We start from the raw sequence: 6,780 nt of genomic DNA, 5'->3' as shown, positions 1-6,780 counted from the left end.
TGTAGATGAATATATTGAGATAATGGAAATGTTAGTTGAGATATGCAATGTATTTATACTAAGCAATGTGTGGGTTGAGTTGCTTTTTAATTAATATATATGTTAGGAAGTTGTGCCATAATCATCATCATATCTCTCAATAATGCTGCTTCAAATCTTATTACTAACCCTTCTCATTCCATATTATCCGTTCATATGTACAGTGATGTCAGTAATAATGCATGCATCGGAATTCTAACAGGCCGTAATTATGCATGCATCTAGTAATATTTAATTTAATTTTTTTTTATTTTTTAAGAACAAACAACAACGGTTATTTTAAAACAACCCGTTGTCTTTAGTTATAACAACGGTTTTGTATATTAAAACCCGTTGTTATAACTTTCCCCCCAAAATTGAGTCACACTTTCCACAACGGGTTTTTATACATAAAACCGTTGTTAATAGTTTTAACAACGGTTTCCTTAAGAAAACTAACCGTTGTTAAAACCTTCTACAACGGACGCTTTAACAACGTCCGCTTTTTTATATAACAACGGTTTTTGACCGTTGTTATAGCCTGTATCTGTAGTAGTGTATCCTCGTTGTTTGGGGTACTAGAAGGGTAAAGGCCCAAGAGACCTTCTTGTCTTTGAAGAGTAAGACACCCACGAGGGTTATTCTTTTCTCTTAAAGGGCTGAGAGTTGATAATGATATCTTGCCGCGATTGAGCATATAGTTGATGCTATATTTGAGTTTGGAACATGCTTCAGTGTCGTGTCCATTACCCCTATGGAATAAGTAATATTTAGAACCGTCCCAGAAGCGATCTCTCCTCTCGTACTTAGGGTCTGGGGTTGGACCGATCGGTTGGATCAGTCCTTTGGCAAAGAGTCTTTCAAAGGCGATCGTATATGGCATGCCTAAATTGGAGAATGACCTTGGAGGCTGAGTTCCTCTTTCTGGTGAAGGTTGTATAAACTTTACGTCGGTAATGTAGATTGTTTGATTGTTGGGTGTAGATGTGGACGGTGAACCTCCTTGGATGGCTTCATTGATACGAACAATCTCTGCTGATAAGTTTTCGACGGTTTTGATGCCACCTTCCAAATGGGAGGTGTAAACTGGGTGCAGACAGTTAATAACGTCCCCAACCAATGTTGCCTCCTTTGACTGGTCGAGTATTTGTGAATCTATTTTTATCCTTTTCACCAAATGATTGGTGGGTCGTTCATCTTTTTGATCATCCGCGATGTTGAAATCCCTATAAGGTCGCTTAGTTTCTATATCCGAACTAGTTAGGAGCGAGGCAGAAATCCTACCATCCTCAATCCCATCTTATATGACATGCTTGAGTTCATAGCAATTCTCGGTATCATGGCCCCTACCCCTATGGTATTGACAATACGAGTTGCCATCCCAAAATTTAGATTTCCTTTCTGGGTCTGGGCTAGGCCCTATTGGTTGAAGAAGACCTTGAGAGGATAATTTGTTCAAGGCTAGGGCATAAGGTATGCCTAGATTTGTGAATGACCTGGGAGAGTTGTTAGGTTTCTTTGACGAAGGCTCCATGAGGTTGCCTTTATTGATTTTAACTCCTGGATAAGAAGAACTAGGAATAGATCGCTCACTTTTTGCTTTCTCCTCGAGACCATGAGGTTGAGGGTTGGTCTGGATACTTTTCATCTTGAGAGGTTGGGTTTCAAGCTTCTTACCCATTTCAGCAAATTGATTCTCCATGTTGGAAAGCCGAGAGTTTAGATTATCAATGGCTCCCTCTATCTTGGAAAGCATGAGCATTCCACTTTGGATATCGTCCTCCTCGAGCGCTTTGACCTCTTCGTCATCACAAGGATCGAGGAGTTGAGAAAAGTCTAGGAATGATTCTTCATCGTGTTTAGTGCCGTTAGACCCAAGAGGGCCGATCCTATCGAATTGCTCAACAAATGGTGGCATTGGAAGCTTGCCATCCTCGACCATATCCTGAATAATATGCTTTAGACAAAAGCATTCCTCCGTATCGTGTCCCCTACCTCGATGGTACTGACAATATGAATTGCACTTCCACCTAGGCAATATCTTTTCAGGGTCTGGAGTTGGACCAATTGGATGAAGTTTTCCTTGGGAAACCAGTCTTTGTAGAGCTACTTCATATGTGGTTCCGAGGTCAATGAATTCTCTAGGAGCTCATCCCGGCCTTCTGGGTGGAGTTTCCAAGAGGTTGACTCCCTTGTCTTCATTGGCCTTCTTAGATAGGTGAGTTGTGTTGAAGATATGACCTTGCCTTGGGGTGCGAGAAGATGGTAAAGGTTTCATTATTGCCATTTGGTTTTCCATATTGATGACACGAGTGCTCAAGTCTTCGACGGTGACCTGAAGCTTAATGACTGCAGCATTTAGTTCTTCGATGACGACAGATGAACGTTCTCGAACATTTTCACTGGAAATTGCAGAATTCCTACCGAGAACAAAATGACGCGCGTTACAAATTGATTTGGCTTGTGAATTCATGAAATGTCGTGAGTGACTTCTCGTGTTTGGGCTCACGGTGTTTGACTTTGACCTTAAACTCGAGTGTTGACTTTGACGGAGTGACATTAATACAATTGACCTTATTGACAGGATTGAAGTTAACGTGATTCTAAGACGTATGTTTAGGACAGACTTGACTCGGGGTTTGGGTATGTGTGTACCCGAACGTGACACTAGGGGAATTCGGTGTGTTGACTCGAGTGTGTGGGTCGAGGTGTCGAAAATATTTAGATCCTAACTAAATTGGGTCCAAAATGACGGCGTGACGCCTTAGGACTTGACTCGAATTTGAAAAGACCCAAAATGTAGGAAAAGACAGGTTTATAACTTGACAGAGTTCGGACTAGGACATAGTCGGTTTGAACTTTGACTCTAACTTAGCCCAATTGAATTTACATGTTCACATTTACACGGTTTGAAAATATTTTGATTAAAACGTTTTTGGTTTTTTTTTGGACTTTTTTTTTTACGTTTTTTTTTTGGTTTTTTTTAAATGGATTTGAGGCCCGAAGTTTGACTTGACATTTGGACAGAGTTTTGGCTTATTTTGCGCTATTTTAGGCCATTTTCGAAAAGGATTTTATTTTACAAAATTTTTGTCAGGGTTTTGTTTAAAAAAAATGGTGATCACATATGATACAAGCATTCATACAAGCATTATAACAGTATGCTGAGTGCATTTATAAGGGTTTTGGCTTAAAAGGTGGGTTGCCATACCAAGCAATCAAACCCTGGTCTGTGGAGAGGTCCGTGCCAAACATGAGTAAGGTCGGTTCCTAATCCATTTCCTCGAGTAGTGACAACTCTTGATACAAACATGAGTATGTTTGATGGTATGTTTGACGTCAATCGCTATCTATCCTTAGGCCCAGATAAGAATTTGGACCGTCCAGACGGGACGATTGGTCGAATGGGTTGGGTTGGGCCTAGGAAGGCCGAATAAAACGACCTAAGAAGGTCGAGTAATGAAAACCGACAACTGTCTCATATAAACTATTCCCTAACCTTGTTCAAGTTTCACCCTGGGTAACACGTAAGTGTATAATCCCCAGCGGAGTCGCCAAACTGTGGACATGGGCCACGGGGGCGCTTGAGAACAAGCGTTTGCATTTGTGGAGTCGCCACCAATTTTTATGGGAAATTGGAACCGTTCGAATATTTCGTGTCATGTCAAGATACAAAGTAGTGACATGAACACTAAGAACTCGTTTCCCTTAGCATTCTATGTCTAGAATGACTCTCGTGGATGCCAATGAACACGGATGTTCACAGAGATCTGGAGTAAGGGGTGAGGGTACATATTAGGAAGTCCTTTTACTGAACACCTAATCCCGCCCGCCTCGATAGCGGCCTCTACTAATGATTAGGGAAATTATTCATATTTGATATGTTGTCGATTATATGCATGCAATGCAACAAACAATAGATTAATCCTAGCATGTGAATTAAACTAAGTCAGTGAACACGTAATTAGGCAAACAATGTGGGTCGAAGTAAATGTTAGATTAAATTACATGTAAAAACCAAGTAAATAAATCATACAAAATAAATATGAAATAAAGAAATAAATTACAATTGATAAACTTGAATTTACGTCATAAACATGCCCAAAACAGTTTGAAAAGAAAAGAAATAAGGAAAATTGGAAAAAATAAGGAAATTGGAAATTGATTTAAATAAGGAAAATTGGAAAATAAGAAAATTAAAATAAAATAGGAAATAAAATAAATTAGAAAAATAAAAATAAAGAAATAAAATAGATAATATGGCAAATATGTCGAATTATGGTGATAATAAGAATAATAGTTAATTAAAATCCTAATTAGAAACCCTACGTCAAAACGAGAAGAGTTTAGAGGCAGAAGCCAACTTAGAACAGGCGCAGCATCTGCCGCGCCCTCTGGAAGAGGCGCAACACTTCCTGCTTCTGTTCTTGAGTTGGGTTATGACTGTGAAAGTCAGGCTCAAGGTTTTTTAATGTTCGTTGGTTAATTTACATTGATTTATTAATTGGTAACTCGAGTTGAAGTGATTAACAGATTACATGCATACTAATATTGTTATAAAACGATGAAAATGGATTGAAACGAATTATTATAAGTTAGATATTATTTACGATGTCGAAAACGAGTTTGTATACGAACTTGAAATTAGAGGCGGAAATTAAAGATTAAGAATCAAAGACGAAAACAGGATTAAGACATGTATCAAAGACGAATTCAAGGGACTTGATATGAACAAATCGAGCCTCTTAAACCCGGGTTCGAATTTGTGACGAAAACCCGCAAATATTGAATTATAAGGGATTTATGTCGAATTAAGCATTATAATTTGAAAACGATTGATTAAAACATGATTATATACTGAAAATCACAAGAGAAACGAAAGAACAAGAAAAATAGAAAAAGTTGCAGAAGATCGAGGAAGAAGAAGAAGAGCATAAGCAGCGGCAACCTCAGGAAGAGGCGCAGCATGTACTGCGCCTCTTCGAAGAGTCGCAGCTGCTGCTGCGTTTCTTCTCGACATCAGATCTCAACTGATTTGTAAATACGGTTTAAAAGATGGTTTTTAAAGACGGTTTTGAATGTGCTTATGATATAAACTCGTACATTAATTAATTACAAAAAAATAAAATACATTTAAATAAAATTGGGATTTTACACCATCAGACTTACATGTTAGCGTCGCGAGATTTAACTAAATCGGTTTTTAGTGGTAACTCGACTCGATCTTATGCAAATATGAAAGTGCCCTTAAAAAAAAGAATTTAAAAGATTGAATTATTGATTAATTATGGTGTAGTGGTCAAATTGGTCGGTAATGCGAACGTGACTGGTACTCAGAATGATCTGAGCTTACGTGGTCGATTGATCAAGCACGTAGGCGTCGAAAGCTTAGAGCAAGGTCTTAGAATGCAAAGGGAGAAGAGAAGGGCGGACACTCGCGTGAAAAATATGTGAGGCCAAAAGTCTCTATTTATATTAATCACGGAATAAGGGTTTAGGAAAGGAAATAAGAAAGATAGACCCTTCCCCAAGCAAGCGCGTAGATGCGGAGCTTGCGTCAGATAAAAGATACCCTGGAGAAGAGGCGCAGCAAGCACTGCGGCTCTTGGGAGAGGTGCAGCACCTGCTGCGTCATTTCCCCAGCGGTTTCCTCCTGCGCAAGAAAGCGCGTTTGACAGTCTGTCGTATTTTTGGCATAACTTTCTCTACCAGACTCGGAATAAGGCGATTTAGGTGGCGTTGGAAAGCTAAAAGAACTTTCTCTGAAATAGGCCTGGCCCAAAAAAGTTGTTATCACCTCGTAAAACGGGCCTAAAGGTTGGGTTGTCATTTTAACTAAATGAAACACACATTTTGTAATACAAACTTTAAGTTTAGCCCAAATAAGTGACATGGGACTCAAAATGAGATATACCCATAACATTTTATGACATCCTAACCTTAGATAGACAAGAACAATGCTCTTACTCGGGATTTGACGGTTTTAGGAAATGAAGACGATTTTTGACCCGGACTCCAAATGTACTCTAATTACTGCCAAAACGACCGTAATGACACCTAGATGACAACCAAGGGGTAGACACAAGTATATGAGTTACCTTTTATTAACCGATTTATGAAACGTCATAAAATCGTGACATATGCTAAACATGCGGCCCAATCATCACTGGGTGTTTGGCGGGAGGTGCAGAAACGAGGTATCTACACTAATATCTTAATATAATAATATACCACAAACCAACTTATTCATGGAACAAATATTAGCACCAATAATTTCGTATTTGCTAAATCCCGCACGTAGTTTTGCTAAATCCCGCACAATTTACCTCAATTTTCCAATCCTACCCTTCCTTCATCTTGAAAACAAATTAAAAAAATTATCTCCTTTCCCTCCCCCAAAACCTAACCAATTAAACAATTATGAATCTTAATTTGGACAAATAACAAGTAATTTGACCGTTTTATCAACAAATCTATTAACACAACCAAATGGGTTTGGTGTAGTGGTTGCTCACTTCATCCCTTAACCATGAGGTCAGGGGTTCGATCCTTGCCCATGGGAATGGAGCAAACTCTTTGGCCAGCCGTTTACCTCTTCGTGAGAGCACCCGCGGCGAGGGGATTATACACTGTTGTCGACGGTGGACACCCCGGTTTACACCAAAAAAAAAAAAAAATATTTACACACATCGTTTAATCGATTGAAATGGCTGTTTTTTTTCTTAAAAGATGGAATTTTACAATTAGGGTTTGGATTTTGGA

The sequence above is a fragment of the Silene latifolia genome, chromosome X (assembly GCF_048544455.1).
Source record: "Silene latifolia isolate original U9 population chromosome X, ASM4854445v1, whole genome shotgun sequence".
Taxonomy (NCBI): domain Eukaryota; kingdom Viridiplantae; phylum Streptophyta; class Magnoliopsida; order Caryophyllales; family Caryophyllaceae; genus Silene; species Silene latifolia.
This window is presented reverse-complemented; position numbering follows the sequence as displayed.